The sequence below is a fragment of the Rhynchophorus ferrugineus genome, unplaced genomic scaffold (genome assembly GCF_030347505.1).
Source record: "Rhynchophorus ferrugineus isolate W39M unplaced genomic scaffold, kcgeb_rfMv2 rfM2, whole genome shotgun sequence".
Lineage (NCBI taxonomy): Eukaryota > Metazoa > Arthropoda > Insecta > Coleoptera > Curculionidae > Rhynchophorus > Rhynchophorus ferrugineus.
The window spans coordinates 16,791,091-16,818,443 of record NW_027472581.1 but is presented as its reverse complement, the minus strand read 5'-3'; the positions used below and the strand labels follow the sequence as shown (position 1 = coordinate 16,818,443).

Below are 27,353 nucleotides of genomic sequence, written 5' to 3'. Positions count from 1 at the left end.
AAATATACGACTATTTAGTTTTAAAGCTCTTAACAGCCATGGAGCTTTGGGTTAGTGATCAACATACTTTTACTATAGATATTAATTCTGATGGCGATTCGGTTATGTTCTAACTCAACATATTGTTCGTCCTTATTTAAACATAGAAAGAAATAGACAAGTCTTAAACATCACATTGGGCAGGAAACTTTAAGATAGTTGACTCGGCATTACCAATAAAAAATTACGAACTAATTCACGAAGTTTTGATACTGCAGATGATTACATCATCAGAAAATGAGGACGCCCTTGCTGAAAAGTCCACCGTTCTATATTAGATGATATTCCGTATAGTAAATTTAATAAACAGGAGCATCATATGGACGTAGTGTTGGGTACTATCGACTGAAATTGACTGTCGGCTGTTTAGTAATTCACTACTTTTTTCTATCGACTGTTTCAGTTGCTAATTTTGGTTCGACTGACTTTACTAATTTTTTTCAGTGACTGTTTCAGTCGACAGTTTTCAGTCGCTATTTTCGGTCCGACTGATTTTGTTACTATTTACTATCGACTGTTTCAGTCGTACTTTTAGTTACTACTTTTGGTCCTACTTGTTTCATTCTACTAATTTTTAGCATTCTGGCTCTGTCATCCTAGCCGCGACCTTGTACTAAAAACGACTAAAATGTACCCAATTTATACTTACATAGATTTATATGTAATATAGGTAGTTTTATAATTTTTTTGATAGTTTACTTGTAAATAATAATATATTGTATATTAATATTATAGCATTTTGGTACGATATTTTTTAAGATTGTAAATGTAATAGGGCAAAAATATTAAAATTGGTTATTTTCACTGTTTTTATGGCAATAATAGGTATATTTGGTTAATTTATAATATTTGTAATTATTCTCTCGATTTTCTTAAAAAATATTTCCGTTCAATAATAAATAAAGCAGTTATATCATTTCATTCAGATCATTTTTAATTATGTCATGGATTAGCTTTTTTCTCTATGATTATGTATATGTTTAATTTTAATATAATATTTATGATTATTATACATCTTTAGCTTTTAGGTTTTGTTTAAGTTCTATTGTATTGTTTATATTTATTATAGTGTATTATTTAAAAATAGCAATTAACACATTAAAGTAAAATAAAACATTTGTGGAGTATTATTCCATTTTATAGAAAAATTCCATTCCTTTTTACAGACCCATAGAACATTCAAATATATAAGTAATTCTACCTAGTTTAAAATTAAATTATAGATTGCATGTTATGTATAATTATTATAATAGTATTCAGTAATTATTTTTTCTTTCTCTTGTTTAAGGTTAGTTCGTGAAGGTATTTTTACATCTTCGTCTCGCTTATATTACTGCTGGAAAATATAACCATATATAAAATTAAATGCCCCAAGCAATTATCTGGGTCCTTTCCTCTCTCACAATTTATACAGGAAAGGATTCGTACATCTTTGTCTGACATGACGAATGGAAAAAACAGTCGAACTGTGCATTTGTAGTTTTTTGACTATCGACTGTTTCGACTGTTTTGTGACTATCGACTGTTTCGACTGTTATCAGTCGATAGTTCCCAACGCTAGATGGACGTTACCCAATGGTTTATATTTTTATAAATTTGAAAGTTCAATAATTACTGTATTCCGATTTTAATTATGTAATTTGCATACAATTGCTCAAAATTGTTATTAAAGAACATCCATAATTTAAATCTCATATTGCTCATAATGTCACATAAGGCCTATTTCAATTCTAGTGGATATGTTAACAAGCAAAATTTTAGATATCGGCACATCGGAAAACCCCAATTTTGTTTAGTGTGTAGTGACTTAATTTGAGAGTTTATCAAGTCATATTCTTGTCAACAATGGAAGAGCAATAATAGTAGACACCAAAGATAAAGTATAGTTGTTCAAAGGATCCCTAACTAGGAGCTACTGGAAATTTAAAAATATCGAAGCCCTGAAAAACACCTTAAGTCTGTTCATTACAAATATTTTGAATATCCAAAACACCTTTTTCAAGCTGTACATTTATCAAATATGAATTTAAATTGCCCAAAGTATCCCTAGACGTGGACGATATAACTTTGGAACAGCCAAAACTTAATACAATAAATAAATAATGTAGTTTTTATTATTTCTGTCTCTGATTCTTATCGCGATCAATTTTAATATCAATAATCTGAGATAAAATTTAAATAAAATGCGTAGTATTTTATTGTAATAAATGACTAAGGATAAAATCGATCAATGATTGATACGACTAAATTAGTTATGGTTATTTATAAATATTATACAGTTCTATAACTGTTTTCTTTGTTATTGATGAGTTAGGATATACACAATGAAAGACGATAGTAATGGATAGTTAAAGAGTACGTTTAATTATTTATTTAACTGTTGTCTTTTCACATTCCCATTGTTATTTAATATGAAGAAATCTGCTGCATTAAACATTTTTGCGCACTCCCACTATTATGATAGTCACGGGTTCGAGTCCTGCTGGAGCATGGTTGTAAATGTATGTAATTGTGATTGTCCAAAATTCGAGAAGGAAGATGATTCCAATCACGCCAGTAACCAGGCTGGGCAAGACCGGATGACTTCTGAGGTAGATCGCCAGTTGGTAGGCTTTGTTGGTCGAGAAATATGGTTTGGAGCGCACGTTAAGAAGTAGGCCCATCATTTAACTTTGGTTTCAACGAATTAAAAATATCGATTTTAATATCAATATCAAAGATCGGTCTGAGGTAAATGAATTTCAAGATTTATTGAACAAAAACCCATCTCAAACTCTCAAATAACTTTCAGACAGCTTGTAAGTTGATGATTATTTCCAGACGTTTATATGCCATGGGAAAGATCAAAAAGTGAAGAAAAAATTTGTAACGTATTGTAACTGTCGATGAAAAGTATATCTACTATAATCCCAAACAAAACATTATAGATAAACCCAGGACAGTCATCCACGTCGACACAAAAGCGAAATATTCACGACGTGGTATTAGCGATTTGCACCTCAAGTATCCAGGCGTACTCGTATGTCTGGGACCTTCTGATTAGTATTTGTTCAGATATCCTGAAGCAGAAGAAAAGGTGAAGCAGTTTTGGCTAATTTTGGTTTTTGGAAAATAAATGTTTTAATTGAAAAAATAATCATCATATTAGGCCTATAAATTGGTTTTAAAGGACTTGAAACTTTATTGTCAAAAATCGGTAAAATGTATTTTATTCAAAGCATTGAGTTCATCGATAGCCGATACTTTTTCCCGTTTCTCAAGGCAATTTACGGATTCCATCTCGAAAGAACGATGTATATTTTGAGGCTATTAACGAATCGACCCAATTTTTAGTATCACATTATTTGGTAGCCCTGCCCAAATAGGTCAGGACTTATATGTTGGAACAAATAGTAATCAAAAGGAGTATAGGTCGGGCGAATACGGTGGGTGGGGTAGCACTTCCCATTTTAATGTTTCCAATTATGTTCTCAACAGTTTTGTAACATGTAGTCGAGTCTTGCCATGCTGAAGAATAACATCGTTCTATCTTTGCTCGTATCCTAGTCATATTTTGTGCAGAGCCCAGTTCTCCAACCACTTTGAAAACGCCGAAACTAGTTCACATGTTGAAATCGACGCAGCATCGTTGCCATAAGCTTCACGCAAGATTCGATGACCTTCAGTCACTTTTTTCTTCAAATTGCAATAAATAAAGTAAAACTTCTCACAAATGTGATTTGGTCAGCACAAATTGAGATATTTTCAACACATTGAAAAGTATTTTTTGTTCACATTTGGACGAAATGACACATACGTGGAAAATGAAGCCTGTCAGGTTCAACATGATGTTGGTTGCAAATATACCCGATGCGATTTAATGCTCAAAAACACCAGTTGTCATAACTCCTTTAAAATTAATTCATAGGCCAGATACTGATTGAAAAGGATAAAAAATATTTGAAAAAATAATTATTAAAACTTTATTAATAAAACAATGTTACGCGGTAAAAAGTCCCCTTTTGTTTATCAAGGCAAAAATATGATACATCACTCTGTATGAATCAATTACTAACTGGTACATTGTACATTGCGTTTATCACAATAATTTCTAGGGAAAATGAATCACACCGAGAATTATCGATAAAAAAGTAATATTTCACAAAATAAACCGGTCGAAGATAAACGTTTCTTACTAGAAATAAGTCGAATTTCACTAAAATTACAGATCAGAAAATCGTACCCGCAAAAATATTCATGATTCCCGTTAAAAATTCGTGATTTGCTGACTCGTAATTTTCGTCGAATCGAGGATAAATACGATGTGGCCATAGCGCACTAGACCGCGAATATTACGATGATTTACGTTATTGTTTTGATGGAAATAAGTGACCGCAAACGAGGACGTGGTGATTCGGGTGTAGGAACGTGAAGGGGAGGGGAACGACGTCTAAATAACATTAGTTAGGTAATCGAAGGACGTCGTTAGGTAATTTAAATAGTAATTTGCCAAATTATCCACGTTTCGAACCGGGGAACTTAAATAAAGAAATAAGAGCTTATATTTACTGTTTTCTATTAGATATAGATACATTTAATATAATGTTGATTTATAAATTAGTTTATTACAAGCGTTGATAGTCGCAAAACAGTCGATAGTCAAAAAACTAGAGAGTGAAAATAGTAAAGCACGGTTCGACTGTTTTATTCAATTCGCGATGTCAGACAAAGATAATAGGACATATGCTAATTGCTATTTGCATATATTTGCTATTTTTAAATAATACACTATAATAAATATAGACAATACAATAGAACTTAAACAAAACCTAAAAACTAAAAATGTACAATGATCATAAATACTAAATAAAAATTAAACATATACCGAATAATAGAAAAAAAAAACTAATTCATGACATAATCAAAAATTATCGCACAATAACTACTAGAGCTTTTTTGAATACGGTAAATGCTTTATTTATTACTGAACGGAAATATTTTTTAACAAAAATCGAGAGAGTAATCGAAATATTACATATTACCTATTACTATTACATTAACAATCTTGAAACATATCGTTCCAAAATGCTGCTATATTAATATACAATATATTGTTATTTACAAGCAAACTACCAAAAAAATCATAAAACTATATATATTACATATAAATCTATGTAAGCATAAATTGGGTACATTTTTGTCAAGGTCGCGGCTAGGACGAGAGAGCCAGAACGTTAAAAATCAGTCGAATGAAACTAGTAGAACCAAAAATAGTAACTAAAGGTACACGACTGAAACAGTCGATAGTAAATAGTAACAAAATCAGTCGGACCGAAAATAGCGACTGAAAACAGTCGACTGAAACAGTCACTGGTAAAAAGTAGTAAAATCAGTCGAACCAAAAATAGCGACTGAAACAGTCGATAGTAGAAAGTAGTCAATTACTAAACAGTCGATAGTTCCCAACACTATGTATTACTATCTTTCTTTTGAATAATACGGTCAACACAGTACAAATTGCTTAATTCACAAGCAAGTCAAGTGCGATAAAAATACATCTGATGCCAATTCAAAATTTTTGCAAATATATTTCATAGGTGACGAGGGGCAAAAATTAACACACGCTGTTTATATAACCACATCGAGCAGATGGCGGAGAGAAGTTAGGGCAACTTTGGGGATATTTTTTTAAAATCATAATCTATTGGTTCAGTAACTCAACATCGTTTCCGATAGATAGCAAAACGATAATTACGCTATTATTATTAAACTAGACAAGTACCATATGGAAAGCACGATGTAGGCAGATACAATGTACCAACTGTTTATGAAGTTGCAAGTGTTAGGGCTAGCGATGCTTCTGAACGTCGATATATATGTATACAACGCAGAGATAACACAGAGTTAAAATATTTTTAACAAAAACAATTAATCGACTTCAAAAAATAAATAAGGAACTCACTAAAAACTAAAAAATAATAAAACTCAGATTTTTAACACAAAAAAACCCTTTTAAAATAAAATATGTAAATAATAATCGTTGTAATAACTAAATAAAAATAAACAAAAACCTTATTTAATCTATCAACTACAAGTATTTTATATTCTACTATATACACACATTTTAGCTTAATACCCACCTAAATCTATTTATCTATTTGCGATATTATTTTAACTACTACCAACTCATCAATTTGAAGTCAGTAAGAGCAACAAATTAAATTTGTTTTGTTCGTAATTTCATTTTGTCTATGTTACAAAATTATATTATTATTTCTGTATTGTTTGTAAGTTTTTTGTTTATTTTGATTTGGCTACTACAACGATTATTATGTACATACTTTATTTTAAAACGTTTTTTTATGTGTTATCTAAGGTTGATTATTTTTTAGTATTTTGTGAATTCCTTATTTATTTTTTGAAATCGATTAAATTTTTTTGTTAAAAATGTTTTATATTTTTCTTTTTAGTGTTAGATATTTACTCAATATATTACGCGCAAGTAAAAGTAAAAGTGTAGCCCGTTTGAGGAAAAATAGTAATAAAGAAACAATGATTGAAAATGAGGAACGCTTAAAGCCCCGAGGCCTGCTACCTAGTCTAGGTGATATGACAAATGTTCTAACCGAACTAGAACAAAAAAAGTTGCTGACCTGGTTGGGAATCGAACCCGCGACTTCTGCGGGTGAGTTTAACGTTCAAACCGTTACACCATAAAAACAGCTCCCCGGTATATTTCTACGATTTCTCATATCATATAGATAGTGCTTAAAGCAAACTGACTGTGATTTTTACACTGAACTACTTGCGATTTTTCGTTCAGTTCAAGTTCAGCAATAACATTATACACAAATATCTGATAATTTTAGAAAAAAAAATATGGGAAAGCTTTATGTGTGCCTTTGAAATTTGAGGATTTCCGTCGATTTTCAAAAAGTCAATATTCGGACTGCACATCCGTTGGGTCCACTATGTTAGTTCTGATTTCCTACACGTCACAGTATCTGTATGGCTTCTATGTTGACGTGATTTAGTAACCTTCTTTCATGCTTTATGGCAAAATATTGGATAACTTCGTTGATCCATTAGATTTCGAAATATAATCGTACAGTTCTTCGTTGTTTACATAGTGATAAGCATTGGTAACTAATTCAATTATCTTTTTTTGGCAGCGTTGGATACTAGGTTTGATAACTTACTTATCACATTGACTGATAAATTAATCTCTTTAATCTTAGACAAAGTTGGAAGTATATTCCAACTAACCAGCCTAACGAGATGTTTCCAAATGATGATTCTAAATGATATAATTATGTGTTTGGCTTTTCAATGTTAAATTGATATGGATGGATTTCGAGCAATTAAGTTGTATTTTTCATACTTAGTCCATTTGTGACTCTTATAGACTGCCATTTGTGGGTTTGTAGTACCTAGTGTGTTTGTGTGTAGTAGTGTTTTCAGTAGCTCTAGCAGATATATAATATATATCTTTGGCTATAATGACTGTGTCCTCGGCAAATGTTTTTCGAACTCTTTTATTGTTGAGATATCGGCAGATTAGTGTAGAGCAGACGTGGAAGTGGTTCAGAGAACGCCACCCGAAATAATTTGTGGATGTACTTTTAATAATTTGGCTTATATTTACATGAATAATGAAAATATTGTACTGAAGATGAAAAGGCATCGATACTTCAAAAGCGTCAGTCTTGCAGCTTGAAAAAAACTTGGATTATAGAGAGCGATTTAAACAATAGAAAACTGACATTGTCCGAGGCTCAAAGGCCTCTCTCTAAGCGTTCGTTAAGGATTGATGATGATGATAAAAATGCTCAGTAATAACAATGATAATAATAATAATAATTAATGGGCGTGCTTTACCACAATACCTTTAGTTTGAATACTCAGTGCCGTATAATAGTTGTTATTAAAAAAAAAATTTCGAGACAATGATATCGCAACATGTTGTGATGAACTGGTCCCGTTCATTGAATCAAATTCCTTGTTAATTTTCTAAGATTATTGATGCGTTTCCTCATCAAAATGTCGTTGCAGTACTAATTAATATTAATTTTTTTATAATATACGAGTAGAGATATAAATGTTCATTAACTTCGCATTAGAACTGGTTATTAAATTACACTAATAATTTCTCATTAGTGTAATTTAATAACCATATTAATATAATTTTAATTGAGTTCTTATCTATATAGAAATTATAAAGATTTGTTTGAAAACTATACTAATTATTAAGAAAATTGAAAGTTTAAATTTAAACAAATATATATTTATCGAAAATATTTTTTTGTTATATTTTTTCCTTTTTGCCAACTAGGGTTTATCTGGACATGACCTACAGTTTAACGTGAGTATCAGAACCAAGGTCATCAGCATTAAGCCTACCGACTGGCGAATGACTGACTGATGAATGACTGATGAAATGAAATGATGAACTGACTCAAATTTCCTTCAGTAAAAATATTGTGTCATAAAAACAATAAATAGCATTCAAAATATTCAGAGATCAATAATCACATCAACTTTTTACTTGTTCATAAGAATATAGTCGAATCAAAATTATAACAATTATTATAAAACAATTTTAATGCAATTTATTGGGACGCATTAAAAATTCTAAAGTATTTTATTTTTTACTATTGTTAAAAACGTTTTAGCAGTTTTTAGACCGTGATATTTCTTCTTGCCAATTAGCTCTAATTAGATCTTCGTTAGAACGATTTACTTCACGGTCGTTTTATATATCGACCATTGTTCAATCCAAAACCGATTTAGTTTACCTATTGTCAGTTTTTTTCCTTTTACACTATTAATAAATAGCAAGAGCAAGTCTTTCTGTTTTACCTAGTTATGTCAATCATAAAAGAGTTCGATAAGTTTGCGTTTTGTTTTCGTTAATTAAAAAATAATTAAAAAGCATAACTGAAGTTAATCATAAATATACATAAATTAATAATTTTTCAGAAATCGATTAGTCATTTTGCATTTAAAAGTTCACTGTACAGATTTGTTAAAAATGTCCAACTACTTTTACGTTTTAATCAAAAGGGAAAATGTATGGAGCAATACGTGTTGAGGGTATTTTAAGGTGATTCATTGTGGAAATAAAAAATCTGAGGGCAAACTGTTGAAGGAAAATTTAAGTCACACACAACAGCAAGTCAGCAAGAGCAGTCAAATGTCAGTTGAGAAGCTGTAGGTAAAAGGCCTTGGGATACAAATAAATAAGAAAAACAGATATGTTGCCTTAGGAAGGTAATGTTCTGAATATATCACTTTTTGAAGCTTTTTGCTTCATAATACTATATGTTGCTATATTCATTTTTTAAATTATTTAATTAATACATTGTTACTAGTCTTTCCGTCTAACCTACAATTTGTCTTTATGATAACTTAAAACTAGGTATATAATTAGGAGGACCCATCGGCCCTATCTCAGTCTCTGGTGAAATAATGTTTATACATGTCACTGCTGTATTTTTTTTTATTATATGCACCTCACTTCACAACACTACACAAGATCATATGGTCTGTTTCTTTTCAGTCTGTCCTGCTCTGGTGGTATCCAAAAGTTGCAATACCTCAATATTCTCATGAGAATGGAGTCTTTCTTCATGCCCCCTTGCAAGTCTCCTGATTTGTAGTATTTGGGTGCGCCCACAATACTTTTTAGGACTTTGATAATTGTGATTTTCCTTCAATTAGCCAATACATTTTCCTATATTTCAATTCCAATTCTTTTCTTTTCTTCTTTATATGTTCCTTCCAGTGAAGTTTTGCATCAAGATTCATTACGAGATATTTAGCGTTGTCGGTATATGGAATGATAGTATTATTTAATGTTATTGTTGCTTGTACGATCTGATTGTAGGTGAACTGCAGATGCACAGATTTAAAATCATTAAATTTTATTTTCCAAGCTTGTGTCCAGTTATTTATATTGTCACTTGCCTGTTGTAATATTCTTATTGTTAATATTCGTGTAGCTTCTTAACTATTGTCCCCGACAGCTATAATCTCAGTATCATTAGCAAATATTGCCATTGTAATATTCTCCATTTGTGGTATATCACAAGTGTAGAGTAGATAAAGCATTGGCGCCAGTACAGTTCCTTGTGGTACACCTGCTTTAGCTTCTTTTATTGCACAACATTCGGGATTTTAGTAGCTCAGTGTGTTTTTTTGGTAACATTTTCTATAGTTTATGAACAAGGCCTTCATGCCAAACCTTATCGAAGGCTTGTGCTACATCTAAGAATATAGCTGAGCATACATTTTTACATTCGTAGAATTTTTCGATAACATCTGTTATTCTGTTGACCTGGTCAATTGTTGAATGCTTGTTGATAAACCCAAACTGGTGTGTTGGTATTAGGTTTTTTCTCTATGATCGGTTTTATTATTTTCAACAGGAGTTTTTCAAAAACCTTAGATATTACTGACAGCAGTGATATAGGATTTTATTTGTTATTACCGTTTGGTGACTTTCCAGGTTTTGGGATCAAAAAGTCCAAATGACTAGTAAAATTAACTTAACATAATAAAAATTGCACCATATTAAAAAAGTATTATATAAAATACATTCTAATTTCCCCAGCTCAGCGTAAATCAGGTACGATGTGGCAATCCCGCGCGTATATTTGTAGGGAGACCCCTCGATTATTTTTGTTTTCGCGGTCCGGGACCGGCGAGTCGAACCGAATATTTTTCGGAACGTTTTTGTTTTGATGCAACCGAAGGGGCGACCGCAACCGAGGCCGCGGGGACCGCCGGGGAGAGTGCGTGTGTGTGAGAGGTGACGTGGGGGCAGACGGAGAGAGGCCGAAACGTGGTCCAAGGGGAGTCCCGTCGTCCGAATGGGATCTCGCTTAGATAATCGGATGGACGGCGGCGTGTGGCAATTGCGAAATAGATAATTTGTCGCGATTTGCCAATAGCGTCCGCGTTCGAAATGCCGTTTCGACATTTCTACTGAATGTGGAACACTCTTGCCGACAGATACCGTTTACCAGGTTCGATATTTTTTCCGTCTCGGCCGTGGCGCGATATCGGGATTGAATTAAGATTAATTTCGGTTTCATGAGGCGGATGATATTTTTTCTATCGATACGGTTTCGACGGCGGTCTATTAGAAAATAGAACTAACTGTATTTAACGCATGCCACGATGACCTAGTTTCCGCATAGGATATTTTATTAACTTGGCAAGAAATAAGCTCAGTTTTGTAGCTTGAGATAGATTTTTTTTATACATACATACATATATTAACATTTATATATTACGTTAACAGTAAAACAATAATTTTTTCAGCAATAACATTATACATAAATATCTGATTATTTTTAATAAAAAAATATATGAAAACTTTGTACGTGCCTTTGAAATTTGAGGGTTTCCCTTGATTTCCTTCCTTCCCCCATCAGATCCTGACTTGGTTCCAATGGGGTCATCTTGGAAGTGCACTCTTTCGAATAAAAAAAAGATTTTGAAAATCGGTCCATAATTGATGAAGAAATAGAAGAACATACATTAAAAATAAATACAGCCGAAAATAAAACCTCCTCCTTTTTTGAAGTCAGTTAATAAATCAACAGGTAGTCCCGTATGGAAATATAGCAAGTATGACCAATTATTAGATGCATGACTCTTCGTGTTTCACTCAGGTGGAAACCACATGTTAAAAAAAAATGTGAAGATTTCAAGGTGAAACACAAAAAAATACTGCTTATTGGGCATATATAGAGCTAGATATTCAGCTCTGTCAGCATATAGTAAGATTTTACTTTACCAACAAGTTTGGAAACTAGTGGGGACTTATCGTGTTCAACCCTGGGGTTGTACCGGCCAAAGTAACAGAAATATTATAGAAAGCAAGACACTGCGAGGTATTGTTGATGCTCCATTATACATTCGTAATGACAATCTGCCTAAAGGCCAAAAGGAAGAAACTGTTGATAATGTTTTCAAGGATTATGCCAAAAGAGGCTCCATCAGCATATAAATGTTGAGATTCTCCAGTTCCTAAATAATAATACCTCGGTCAGAAGACTAAAGAGAGTAAAATCATTTGATTTGGTTTAGCGAACATATTAGTAAAACTCACTGCACATTAAAACAATGACACAGATGTTAGGTCCAAAGTGTGTGTCATAGGATAAGTATTTTGTAACTTTAAAACCCTAGCTAATTAGTATAAAAATAAACCGTTTATTAGTGCTATTTATATTTGCGTAGTGTCTAAGCTCAAAATATAAATAACAACCCTCCTAGATATCCCTATCCGAATCAAAATAAAAAAATTCTACACCAGTTTTGAAATATTGATCCCATACGCTTTAAAACATAAACGGAATACGCTTCTGAGTGTATTAGGTCAGGGTCTCTAGCCTCACTTTGGCCACTAAGTGTGCGAATTAGTTTGTAACGTTTGACAGAAGTTGGAGTAGATAATACAGTATTCCTTTGTTCCCTCCAACAATTTATTCTCCGATGGTCCGACACAGTTTTCGTTTCATTCATCATGACCTAATACTGACGTGAAGTCGGCCACACTTTGCAATGGCTGTGAAGGATGCAGTTCAATGGGAAATTCTGTAGGACACAGCGTATTCACCAGACATAGCGCCTCTGGTTTCTAAATAAGTGCGAAAATTGATTGAATTGTCATTCGATCGCTGCCAATTAATTCCATTCTTCTGATATGACATTAAATCTTGTAAAATATAATATTTATATATAGTATATATAATATTTTGATTATATGAAGTACATGGAGCATATTCCGTCTTTTTACTCTTTGTGATTCCACAATCTGCCCTATAGGCAATAAGTATATCTTATGACTATATTACATTTACATGGCATGGAGAAAATCACTTCATTAAGCGATCTTCTGTATAAAATATTATATTAATTAATTAGTCTTATTCTAAAGCTTATTCTAAAGTCTACATATGTCCAGTAATCAGATCAGGTAGTGTTAAACGTTTTAGTCTACGCATTTTACTATCACGTCGCGTATTTAGCTGATTAACGAGTACATTGGGATGCACTGATACTCCTACGAAGTACTTCACACAAACACATTGAATTACACTCGTTATAGGATCTAGAGTAATATCGCGTTGTATCACTTTATTTGAAATATAGTACGGAGCATCAACAATGGCATGCAACACTTTATTTTGGAACCGTTGAACGATGGATATATTAGATTTGCTAGCGATACCCCATAGTTGGATTCCATACGACCAAATAGGCTTGAGTATAGACTCATACAGCAACACCTTGTTATCTAATGATAACCTGGAATGAGCCAATACATTTGATATAATTTCAGTCGAAGTTGTTTTCGTTTAGAGAGTATGTGCTTCTTCCAGGTTAGGCATCGATCTAAGTGCATACCAAGATATTTAACTCGCTCTACTTGGGAGAGTTGACGATGATTGATATTCACTGGTGGACATGTTCTTCTACGCAGGGTAAACGTTACATGGGTGGATTTTGTTTCATTGACTTTAATGCGCCATGTCATCAACCATAATTGTATTTGATCCAGGAACATATTCTAATTGAGCAAATGTGCAAGACTTTATACATTTTAAAAGTGGTGCTTTAAGTTATAAAACATGGAAGGTCCCAAAAAGCTGACTATGTATGATGATGAAAAATTGTAGTCATTATTCGATAAAGGCTTGCGTAAAATACTTTGGGAATGATGGAAATAATAGAGTGACTTTTTAACAGTAGTTAAACGACTAGAAGTTTTCGAAATGATAAACAACTGTGAATCCAAACGAAATACCAACAAATACTTGGACATTCAAAAAGGAAGTCTTACTCCATCCGCCGTATACTCCAGATATTGTCCCATTTACTACAACCAACTAAGAACTAACCTGTTTCCATCAATAAGGTCACTTCAAAGTTGGCATTCGTCCCTTGTTGAAATGATGAATAGCTAGTGATAAACTTTATTTATAATAATTTTATTCAATTTCAAAACTTTTCATATAAAAATAATATAGAAGATTACGAAGACAGTCTTCTAAAATTGTCATTATATAAAATTACAAGGAATAAATAAGTGGATGTTTACGTCGAATGACGTCTTCTTATGTATGAGCAGCTGAACCAACGGACGAAACTGAAAGCGACTGACGATAAAAACGATTAGAGTACGATAGTTCTATGTATAAAAGTTGTAGGCTGTGTATTCATGAAATTAAAAAGTATTCTTGGTTAGAAGCTTTACCCTACTCTTTAATGGCTCAGTTGAGTTAAGCGTTGTTGTACAAATATATTGACCTTATTCACCAGACATTACCCTTTCCTATTGAAATTGAATTAAGTGTTAATCGATATAACTACAAATTATTCTGCTAATATTGATACACATTTTAATTCACTTAAATTAGAATAAGAAACAGCTCTTTTAACAAAAATAAATGCAATAAATTAAGAGAAATATATATATTTTAAAGAAATCATTTGAAGATTGCATCACATGTCTTAACGTTATATTGATTTTTATAAAAAATATATTGTTATAACAGATATTTTAGGGCTCACATTTATAATATTTAAAATCTGATCATCATGATTTCAATCGCCAACATTTAATGAAATAATAAAAATACCACTTAAGGCAGTCTGATTCAGCCGACCTGATTCATTACGTTATATAGAAGTAATAAAAAACTTACCGTTTTCAGGAAACCCATAAACCTGTTAGTCAGCACGGTACTCTATAAAAGAGAAACAAATATATCTATTATGTTTATTAATCTCAATAACTTAAAAACTATTTATTCGATAAATATTATGTCAATTATTAATTAATGTAAATTTATATATGACAAATTAACGTAGAATTGTGCCATTTGATACACTGTATTTGATATCGACTTGAAGGGGTTGACTTTTATATTTCGGTATTTCCTTAAAGTAATGTTGGTTCTTAACAACTAACGTATCTGTCACAATTAAGTTTGATATATATTTTCTTTTTCCTTTCTGTTGTCTTTTGTTTTCTTGAAGTCTTTTGTGAAATGTAAAATTAAATCAAATATTTGTATTCAGTTGCAATACAAACAGACAGTAAAGTGTCTATTTGGTAGAAGAAATGTACTAGACCTTAGTGAATTGTAATTAGTTTAAAGTTCAACATTAGACTTGGATTATTATTAAAGGCAAGAAAAATTTAAATATTAACCACGTGAAAGTTACATCCTATTACTTAACAGGTCAACTGAAAAGTCCCCGGCCTACCATAGTAAAGCACATTTTTTTGGAAAAATTAGTTTTTTTTTCAACATAATTCCTTTCAAGGGTGATACACTGATTATAGCGACCCTCCAACTTTTCGATGCCATTTTTGTAGTACGATTTGTCCTTTGCTTCAAAATAGGCCTGTTTGTTGTTTAACCTCTTCATTCGACGAAAATTTCTTCCCAGTGAGCATTTTTTAAGATCTGAGAACAGGAAATAGTCACTGGGGGCCAAATCTGGAGAATACGGTGGATGAAGCAATTCGAAGCCCAATTTATGGATTTTTGACACGGTGCATTGTCTTGGTGAAGCTGCACTTTATTTTTCTTCACATGCGGTCGTTTTTCGGTGATTTCGTCCTTCAAGGTCCAATAAGGCTATGTAATAGTAGCTGTTAATGGTCCTTCCTTTTTCAAGGTAGTTAATGAAAACTATTCCACGCGCACCCCAAAATACAGATGTCATAACCAGCCGACTATTGCGTTTTTCCACGCCCACGGATCGGGTTCATGGCGTGTAGTCCACTCGGATGACTCCTCGGATGTCCACTGTCGATTGGACATCGGAGTCAAATGATGGAGCCAAAAACTCGGGTTTATTACGCTTGATTATCTTCAAACACTGCTCCAAATCATCAACTCGTTGTTTTTGGTCAAAAGCTCGCGCGGCACCCACTTGGCACAGAGCTTTCTTATATCCAAATATTCGTGAATGATATGATGTACACGTTCAGTTGATATCTTTACAGTGTCTGCTATTTAACTGAGTTTCAATTTACGGTCATTCAAAATCATTTTGTAGATTTTTTAAATGTTTTCGTCGGTAACAACCTCTTTTGGGCGTCCACTGCGTTCACCGTCTTCGATGCTCATTTCACTACGTCCAAACTTAGCATACCAATCCTTGATGGTTGATTTTCCTCGGGCAGTATCCGAAAACTCGGCATCAAGCCAAGTTTTTGTTTCAACTGTATTTTTTTTCCTTCAAAAAGCAATATTTTATCAACACACAAAATTCCTTTTTATCCATTTTTTTTCACAATAAAAAGAGTTGCTTGATGATTGAATAAGAAAAGTTGCTTGTTGTTATAATTCACAAACTAATTACCCGATAGCTGTTAAATTTATACACGCATCTTTTGAGGGTTTGGGTTAACTAAAAACATATGGATTTAATTCTAGTAGCCCCATCTATGTGTCAGGCCGGGGACTTTTCGATTGACCTGTTAAATAATAAAAAGAAAAATGTTGAGAATACCATAATTATAAATAATATCACGTGGCTGACCATGTGATAGTTGTCTCCAAATGTCAATTTCAAACTAACTTTAACGAAATATGATTTACTCATTTTAAACCTATAAAGACCCAATAAGGTCGAGATTTTGAATCGTCTCCAGGGGTGTGCAACTACAATGCTAAGTGGTGGGGCAAAATCTTGTTTAGTCCAATCATTGGTGGCGCTGACAACGTGAATTTGATTGGTTAGTTTAAAAATATTATATAGAATCCTGTAAGGAAAATAATTTGCTTTGATTGGTCAGCCATTTCACGTGACTATTTTATGACGTCACATTTGCTGGCCAATAATATTTGAATGAAAATCGAATTTAATTTAAAAAACTAATTTATTAAAATAAAATCCTATACAAATATACATAAATGTAAATAATATAAATAATAATAAAAAACAACAGAAATATACATAATTGCAAAAAGCAAAAATAAATAAACTATAAAAATGTAAATAAAAAAAATTAAAAGCCCCATACTCCAGACAAAATAATTAAAATACTCTTCTATAACGCCTCCCCCCTTTTTCGTATTTGGTTAGTGCCATTAATTTTATAGGATCTATTAGAGTTCTATCTTGTATTTGTGCTATACTGAAGGTAAACTTTAAGTCCTTTCCTGTTAATATTGAATTAACTTGTTTAACCCAAAAATACAATGAGCATCTGACAATAAGTTTTAAAATTTGGTCTTCAAGATCGCTATGGACTGGACAGTTGAAACGTTTAAAATTTATGTGGTTTTTTTAAATATCTCTCAGAATAACAGATATGCTATTTTTATGACAAAATCTAGGTATTAAATAAAAGAGATAGCTTAAAGATCTACAAACAGTATAGTAAAACAGTCTTGATGGAGTTGTTAATTTGGGTCTACGCGGCTGCATCGCTTCTATAAAATCAGTATCGAGTTTTTGATCTGTGGAACTACTTAATGTAGAATGTAGACAGATATTGCACGTTGTCTTTTTTCTCAGAAGTTTTATCAAATAGCCTGAAATATAGACTAACGTGCAACGTTCCACTCTTGTTTTCCTCAGAGCAAAGTTCTCTGGAACTGAAAATATAGACTCAACTGGTGATTCTACAACCTCTGGTGATGCTACATCTCCAGTTAAAAAATAATGTAAGTTATCTAAAGCGCCTACATGTTCATCTTCTTCACAATTTGCTCCGGGCGAATGATGTGAAAAAAATGAAATGATGAGCCCTTTTAGAAATTTCTCGAACATACTAGGGGAAGGATGCTGTTTCTACCTCTATGACCTCTAATAGATCCAACAAAAATCTTTAAGCAATCTTGGTTAAGATTTGTTAAACAAATGTAGTTATTTGTAAATTTAGACAAAATAGATTTCTTTAAGTTAATAAATCCCCTAAAAGTAGCAATTAAATTTTTAATTGATGGCACCATAACAAATATTTTCTTAACAAGGCAATCAAATTTAAATATATAATTCCTCTACTATAAAATGATTGAACACTGATTGTTCTAAAAAGTTAAAGTATTGCAAATATTTTAGGGATATTTTACAATTAAAAGTAGTATTTATTACTTATTACTAATTATCCAGTTATATTAATTATTACCTTCTTGTAAGACTTCTTTATGTAGAGACATCACATTGACAACATACGCACAACTTGGTAGATTAATTGAATTTTATTACTACTAACATCTTCATAAGTTTTTGAGTTTCTGTAAACAAACAATATATAAACAGACATGTAGTAGATAGATAATTTTATATGTACCTGATAAAACCAATGATGGATATGCATTTACCCAAATACCTGTTCGTGAAGGAAGGATAATTCTAAATTTTTCACTAATATGTCCATAACAAACACCATGACGTTGATATATTTGCATTGTGGTTTATCCAGGTAACTTACTATTATTTACTTGATCAACCCATTTTTGGAAAGTATCGAGATCATTCTTTGGGAAACGATGTCTAATTTCCGTAGTAGAATTTTACCCCGGTACACTACATCTTTTACTACACTGACGTATTGTCATCAATTTTTATATTATTACCCCATAATAATTAATGTAAAACAGAAAATATGCACAACGCAAAACGAAAATTTCGTGATCTAAACAAAAACCATAACCTACAAACAACAAACATAAAAATGGACGCCTATAGAAAATGCTGATTTCACACAATTTGATCGACCAATCACATTTCATGTTAGTGGCGGCACCTGCAATTTAAACTGCCAATCACAATTTGCGATCGCAGCGCTACAGTTGATTGAACTAAACAAAACATTTCCCCAAGGTCGCCTATACCGTGAAATTTCTATTTTTTCTATGGTCGTCTCCATCCCGTGGTTGGAACATGATAAAACTAGGATAATACTTTAGCTGGATCAATTTCAGAGTAAAAGATCGAGAATCTTATAACAAAAATTAAAAGACTGAGCATGGAATAAGTAGTAGTTGCTAATAAAAAAAAAGCAGGGGGAAATTAAATAAATTAAAGTATGAATAGTAGGAGTTAATAGTACTAATAATACTAGTATAAGATTACAGATCAGTGAGTGAAGCGAGATATTGGAGAATTTAAAATTACTATATGAGATTGACGTTGTAATTGAAAGTTGTATGACAACAGTTACGGAATAAGTAAATAGAGTTTCGAAATTGCGGTCAAATTAAAAAGGGAGCAAAAAAGGAGATAAATTTGAATTTATTGTATACTATACTAACTCATTTTGTTACTATTTTATTTGTGTTTTGATGCTTGCAAGGCTAGATGATTAATTTAGCAAGTTAGAGAGAGAGTGCATAATTTGAACAATCGGCCATTATTACGTACATAAACTATTATTTAATAGTTTTGCGTCCATAAATTTATTTGAAATTTGACTTGATTAAAATAAAAATAGCATGTCTTAACAGAAAATAAAAAATCGTTCGTGTTTCCGAAAAAAGTTCCACAAAATAGATGCTATAAATAATTCAAAATAAAACACCGACTGAATCATTCAGAGATTGCATCACTTTCTTTAAAACTATGTTGATTTTTTATGTATTATTGTCAAATACAAGAAATTATGAGAATGCGTGTTATTTGAGAGTATTTTGTGTAATAAGTTATCAGAGTTTGTATGTTATAAATTGATAAATATGATAAAAATTAGTATGTATGTGAAATATTATGTTATATAATATGTTAACGTTATATGATATTATGTTAACTACGCAGAACTGTGTATTTATTAAGTAGCTGAAGCGCATATAATGTTGGTGTTAAGAATATATATGTTATGTAATACTAATAAGCTATCTGAGTCATCTAGTTTTTTGACTATCTGAATGACTTCTTCCTTTAACTTCTTTCCGTTAAATAAAATAGCATTTTCAAGTAGATTAATAGCTTTTGTTTTCTAAACCCCTTCACATATTATAACTTATATGTATTCTGATTATTGTTTAATTTTTTGAAACTATCTGTCTGGCAAACTATGCTGCATTGATCTGAACAAATGGCAACCAGAAGGCGCTATATGATGGGTGTGGAATAACTACCCATATAACTGTTGCAATATGTGACCTATCGTTGTCATGCAAGAAAATGATTTTTTTGTCTGTTACTCGTCTGGTACTTGTATTGTTGGTTTTGCTTGCAACATTACTGTTATGTTGTTCATTTTGTTTCATTAAATTTTATGTTAATACGGATAGACCTAGACTAATATTGTGGTAGATCCAGTTGACTTATTATCTGTTAAATAATAAGTTAGTTCTTTGATAACTGAGGATTGGTTTTCCTCCAATAAGTCTTGCAATTGAAAGTTTTTGAATATTTTTTGATCTTCTAAACAGTTCTTTGTCACTGACAGCAAAAACGATTGTTGAAATAAAAATGGAGAATTGGGATATGACGGGAAGCATCAGTTCGTGTTAAGCATCAGCAAATGTTAGCACTAATACAATAAAAATAAATCGAAAACTGATATTTTATGTAGAGACATGTCAAAATCATCCAATTTCATAGTTAGGTGAACTTATTTAACAGTTGTTTTTCGTATTATTCGCATTTTCATCAATAGATACCGCTGATACATGGAAGATTTTAACAGTACTTAATGGTGACAATGTCAACTTCAAAATCATGTTCCGATGAATTCCATTCAGGGAATTGTCCAAAGATCGACAGTGTTGCACTCAAAACAGCTTTGCTCCATAAAAAAGGTAAAAATGGAAGTATAACCTGGTGAATGTTTGAATGTGACAAAAAAGCACGATAGCGGAAACATTTGAAATTACGAAAAAAATCGCTTCCTTATTACTGGTTGATTTATTGGAAGCAGCACAACTTAGAATATCACTTCATACATAGAAATTAAAAAGTGACTTCCAACTTGACTCCATTTTTGTTTACATATTTAAAACGGTGTTGACTAACCGGTTTTTGCTCAAAGGAACTAAACAAGGCCAATAGAGCAATTACATCACAGTAATGTAACTGGTCTCATTCAATCGTACAGGACATTCATGAAATCATTACTCAGTTTAGTAATTTGACTCAGTCACACAAACACCTATAACATAATATTTCATCACTTCTTAACACTTTTATTAAAACCACAATAAGAACGGTATACAACAAATGATACGTTGTACCGTCACTTCGATAAAATACCACAAATATATATTATCTTAAAAATATAGAGACTAAAGCAAATCTATATGAACAACCATTATCTAGTAGATAAAATAAGTCTATATAAATTGCAATCATTTCACCGTTATCAGGTTTTTCTTCGGAACGTTACTAAAACAATGTTGTTTGTTTTATAAGTCTAATAATAGATTGATGAGTGCTGTCGACGAAGATTTATCTCAAAACATAATCAGAATTAGCTACTGTATTAAATGTTATCCAACAGTGTGTTTCACTAGATTTATTTACAGATGATTATATCAATTGATCTAACGCTAAATAACTGTAAAATTGTTTAGAATTTGTTGTGTTTTCTTTTTGCACTTACACTAATTTAATATTTTGTATAGGTACAAAACTAGGTTTAGCTAACAGTAAAGAAATAAATAAATAATCGTTAGTTTTCGCTCGGATTTGACAGTAGTCAGTGGTAGGGGTGTCGGCCGCCCAGAAAAATATCAATATTTTCTAAATATTTTAACAAGGGTTAGAACGAAAAATGAAGTGCCAATTTTAAAGGTTAATTAAAAATAATTAAAAAGTTTTTTATAATGTTTAAGAAATAGATTTGAGAAATATTCTTGATCGAAATTTAAAAAAAAGTAAAGACATTATTAATAAACTTATACGATCCATAACTTTAACATGTTTATGGTACTTAATTTTAAACATTTAGTCCGTTTTGGTACTTAATTTGAAAGGTATATTAAAACTCGTTATTTAAAAAAAAATAGAAAAACATTGTTTTTGGCCACTGTATCAATCAATATTTTCGTACCTAACCCTTGCAGATAACTCTTCCTTAATTTGCCTTCTATGGCTTTTGTTTATCTCTTTTTTTTCTATTTTGTCTTATATCTGACAAAAAAAGAGATCTGACAAACAAATGAGGAATTTCCATGGCATTCTATGATTAAAATTCATTAAAAATATATGAAGCTATTTGATAATCGCTAATATTCTTTGCAACATTCATTTCAACCTTTGATGCACAAGTTAATGTATTTATTACCTGCAATATTCATTTAGTGCTTTATTAAAAAATGCATTTATTAACGAAACCTGAAATGAATCAGAGAGTTAATGCCACAATGCTCTAGAATTACTTTTAATATTATTACCATGTTTCCAGAACAATATGAATTATTATCAGTCCTTAAATAGGAACTATTTCTCTCAGTTGTTCATCAGACATCAAATTAAATCAAAAGCTGATTCTGAAAATCTAAATATCTTGTAAACAAAGAGGACAGAGGATTCTTGATGTTCTCGAATTTTTGTTAATCTATGGTGGGATGAAATTTTCGCATATGTCGGATTTTTCATTCATTGTTGTGTATAGCTTCCAATAAAATGGATATTGATATTTTCTCCCTACAAAAATATAAAATATATCTTGCCAACTCTGTAAGAGTTCCAACAATACGGAAATAACCGAGAGTAACACAACACATTGCTTAAAATTAAATGACTTTTATAAGTTAAATAACGTTTTAAATCGTTTCAAATTTAGGGAGTTGTTTTCCGATTAAAAATTTCCTGCCGGCATTTTGCGGTACAGCGCTGCCAGATTTTGATTTTAAAAATTACGCGCCCGTGGTTATTTACGTACAACAGAAACGACGAAATGTAATTATATGTAGCGCATAATACATAAAATATGTAGGCTTAAAACATTCTTCCTCCATATAAGCTTTAAATGTGTTAAATATATGACTTGTCTCGATACAAGACCCAGTATAGAAAGAGGGAAGAAAAGTTAGTAGAGGGCGCTGGACTTGTATCGAGTGGGTATAAATTACCAGGGATCAAAATAAAGTTTTCTCTTTTGTTCCAAGGCCATAAGTGGTGTATTAATTCCGTCCCGTCCCGAATCATAAGTGATTCGTAAAAAAATGTGGCATATTTTACGCCTCCTGCGACCTCGGCTTTTCTCAAAAAAGGAGTTTATTCAAATCAAAATATATATATAGTATATTCAAACTTTTTTTTAGTAATGCGTGGTAGATATTTGTGACGTTAAAACATTACAATGTTGCCGCATCAACTCTGAGTTTCAGTTCAGTTTGGCATACAAAAAATTCTAATCTAAATAAAATAATTGAACAAAAATGATACCAAATACAATTTATTTTATTTTATTTTATTTTAACATTATACTATATCTAAAAACTACAGTTAATTATACAGTCGCAATAATTTAGAGGTAAGAATTAAAACCTTTTATCAGGTCGCTGTCCGGTTGTCAGATGTACGCTAAATTATTCAAAATATTGGTTACAATTATTACAAATTATAAACCGACAAACATTATTTTAGCCCTTTATTTTTATACATTTTAAGTTAGTAGTGAAAATATTTTTAGCGTGTATGGATAGAGTCACCGAAGTATCCCAAAAAATGAAAAATATAATCTTAGATTCATCGAAAAGAGACCGTCTCTATGCTAAGGGGTTGATGAATCAAGATCAGCTTGATGTTAGGTCTATCAGAGATCAAATATATGAAATGTATAAAAACAGTGAGTATCTTTTTCAACATAAACTTAATTTAATACAATTATTTCAGAATAAACTATTTATCAGTATAAGTATCAATAGAAAAAAATAGAAAGCTTAGAGATATGCAGCTCTTTGAGGAATATAGAGCATCTTTCATAGACTGTTAGGTAACGTAGGATTTAAATGGTGTAAAGATAACCCACGAAAAGGTGTAATGGAACTTTCAGACATTGCCTTGAAAATAATACAATTTTTAAAAGCATATAGTTAAATCAAGGAAGACTTATTATTTCAATTTGTGTGTTTAGATGGGACATGGATATTTCAGAAAGGGACCAATATACCCAATGGTCACTCATGGCAAGATGATAATAATAATAAATATAGTGTTAAGACAACAAAAGTTCATGGAAAAAGGTAAACGTTGGAATAAAAATTGATTAGGTGTTTTATTATTCATAACATTTATTAATAATTTATTGTAGATATATTGTTCTTCATGCTGCAAACTGGAATGGTTAATAACACTTTCGGTTTGGATCAACCCGATCAAGCACATTAAAGAAGATATTGAAGGAATTGTGAAAATTTTTTAGATATATTGGAAATTAACAGCTCAGTTATTAATTCACTTGAATGAAACTTTTTGAATATGGGATTATGATTCAATGCTGAATATTTCCAAGACATGGCGATGAGAGTGAAAATAACTAAAGGTGGGATAAAATTAATGTACAATAACTGTAGGAAATCTTATTGTAGAGTGTGAAAGTTTTATGTGCACAAATATGTTTGTAATTGTTCACAATATACATGAGAATGCAAAAATACAGATAATGCAAATTTGATGTATACAAGTAGTAATAGAACAAACTAAGGAGAAATACAGTGATATCAAAATGAATCTGCAAGGAAACACTGTACTGAAGGAAATCGGAACTAAGCGTAAGGGGTAAATATGCTCTCTAATGAAAGTAAAACATATCACTAGGATATATAATTGTTAATTAGGTACATTAGGCCTCCAAGGGATACCACTACATAAAAAGACGTGCCTGGTACTCTAGCCCATAGGTGGTATGGAAAAAGATCAATTTAAATATAATAAAACAGTTTCATTACTTTATTTATATTAGAATATTGTTGTATGTCAAAGCCAAAATCAACTAAAACTCAGAGTTGATGCGGCAACATTGGGTCATCAATTCAGATGACGTGAGTACACTGCTAAATAGACTACCGAAGATATTGTACATAAATGCATTCTAAAAAACCCTGTAGTATATATAGCATTTTCTAGAAGATACTTTTGTATACAAAGCGTGATGCAACTGAGCTAGAATAAATACAAACAATGCCGAAATGAATCTAAGATGCACAAAAATCATTAACAATACCCCACCGAAAAACGAACGTGGATTTTGGAGATATTAATAGAACGCCCGAAGCCGCTCTACCCAAAATAGGTGGAAAGGTGTCGGTGTTGGTCGTCGAACGGCCAAATACCCGACGGGGTTGCGGCCGATGGACCGCAGCAGCAACGGCAACGGCACCCTCATCGAGGTCATCGCCAGCGTCGCGGATGCGGGCTACGAGCCTGGGCTCATGTAAATCGTCGCAACACACCCCGTGGCTGGGAGACGGCGAGGGGCCCCCACGGGACCCGAGGTCGACGACCTTGTAGCGTCGCGGGACGAGGGTGTCGGCCACCGAGCGGCGGACGACGCCAAAAAACTCACTCGCTCCATCATTTGCGATATCGCTATCGCCGTCCGTTTACTATTAGACAAGTTAACGTAGCGAACGCTGGTCGAATAACACGACGAGAACTTTTAACATTCCGCCATCTTCAGTACAGAATTCGGGGAAGAGTATATCCAAAACAATCGTTAACTCACGTCATCACGATGTCGAATGTATTTTATTCTAGTCAAAAATAGATACAATACTGTTGGATGGGTGCGAACTTGTAACCGAACGGTATATAAAATTTGACTGGTTGTCAAATGTCAAATGTTAGCGGTGGGTACAAACAGTCCAAACAATCGATAGTCGCAAGACAGCCGATAGTCAAAAAACTAGCGGCACGGTTCGACTGTTTTTATTCCTTTCGTGATGTCAGACGAAGATGTACGAACCCTTTCCTGTATCAATTCTGATAGAGGAAAGGATGGAGATAATTGCTTGGAGCAGTTAATTTTCTATGTGCTTATATTTTTCAACGGTAGTATAAAGGAGACGGAGAGGTAGATATTCCTTCACGTACTAACTTTAAAAAAGGAAAGGAAAAAGTAATTACCGAATACTATTAACATGCAATTTATAATTTCATTTTAAATGAAGTAGAATTACTTTTATATTTGAATGTTCTGTGGATCTGTAAAAAGGAATTGAATTTTTCTATGGAATGGAGTAATACCACACAAATGTTTTATAGTATTCTAATATGTTAATTGCTATTTTTAAATAATACACTATCACTACATAGTATAAAACAAAGTCGCCTTTTCTGTCCCTATATCCCTATGTGCGCTTAAATCTTTAAAACTAAGCAACGGATTTTGATGCGGTTTTTTTCAATAGATAGAGTGATTCAAGAGGAAGGTTTATATGTATAATACATGCATAATATACTAAGGCAACATTGCTAATTTTAGAGGTTTCTAACGTGATGTCGTAAATTAACCTATTTTTTTAGGCTTATTTAGCAATTAGCAAAAACGCTGCCTAACCCTACGAGTTAGATCAAATTAATGTACTACAGTATTGTACACCATAAGAAGGTCTACAAAAAAGTCCGCGATGGTATATGTTTATCTTTTAGGGATTACCCCACATTAACCATTTTTATTGTTTACTTTTTACGTGAGAAAATGGCTTATTTACGAAGCTATTTTAAGCAATACGGCATTAATCCTTATCGAATTAAGTACCTTAAACACAGTGTGCAATTAATATAGATCAATATGGTTCCTTACAGCATGTAAATTAAACAAATATTTTTGGAGATATTACAAATTTAAAATTTGCGTTTAAAAATGTGTAATGTAATAAAAATTGTATGAATTTAGATATTCCAAAGATAGCAGGAAATCTTCATAGTAAGTATAGGGGAAGAGGAATTGTTTTACTCCAAATTTAATGCGTGCAGGCCAAGGGCAGTAATGAATGAACCAAAAATACTGGATCGATTTTAATCATGTTTTCATTGAGTGACATAGGCATATATATTTTATGCCCGTGCAAAGTCGGAGCGGGCCGCTATGTTTTTATATACAACGTTCATATTTTTTCTGTAGTGTATTTAATTTAGTATCAGCATTGCACCCGTGCGAAGCCGGGGCGGGTCGCTAGTAATAAATATAGACAATACAATAGAACTCAAACAAAACCTAAAAGCTAAAGTACTATAACCATAAATACTAAATAAAAATTAAACATATACCTAATCATAAAAAACCTAACACTTTTAGATTATTTCAATTTATATTTATAAGCCTATTGCAGATCAGTGCAGCAGTATTAGTACGGTCACTATGATTAAAATCTCTCAAAAAATGAAAAACAGTATAATATTGA

At 32.0% G+C, this 27,353-nt stretch overlaps 1 protein-coding gene across 5 annotated transcripts in view; it reads right to left on the bottom strand.

Annotated features, from left to right (window-relative positions):
* drn (zinc finger AN1-type doctor no) overlaps positions 1 to 27,353 on the bottom strand; it is a 155,336-nt gene that overhangs the window by 41,965 nt on the left and 86,018 nt on the right. For all 5 annotated transcript variants that reach the window (XM_076394014.1, XM_076394018.1, XM_076394016.1 and 2 more), the window contains one exon: positions 14,739 to 14,780. The gene's annotated coding sequence lies outside the window, so the exon portion shown is untranslated. The remainder of the gene's footprint in view (positions 1 to 14,738; positions 14,781 to 27,353) is intronic.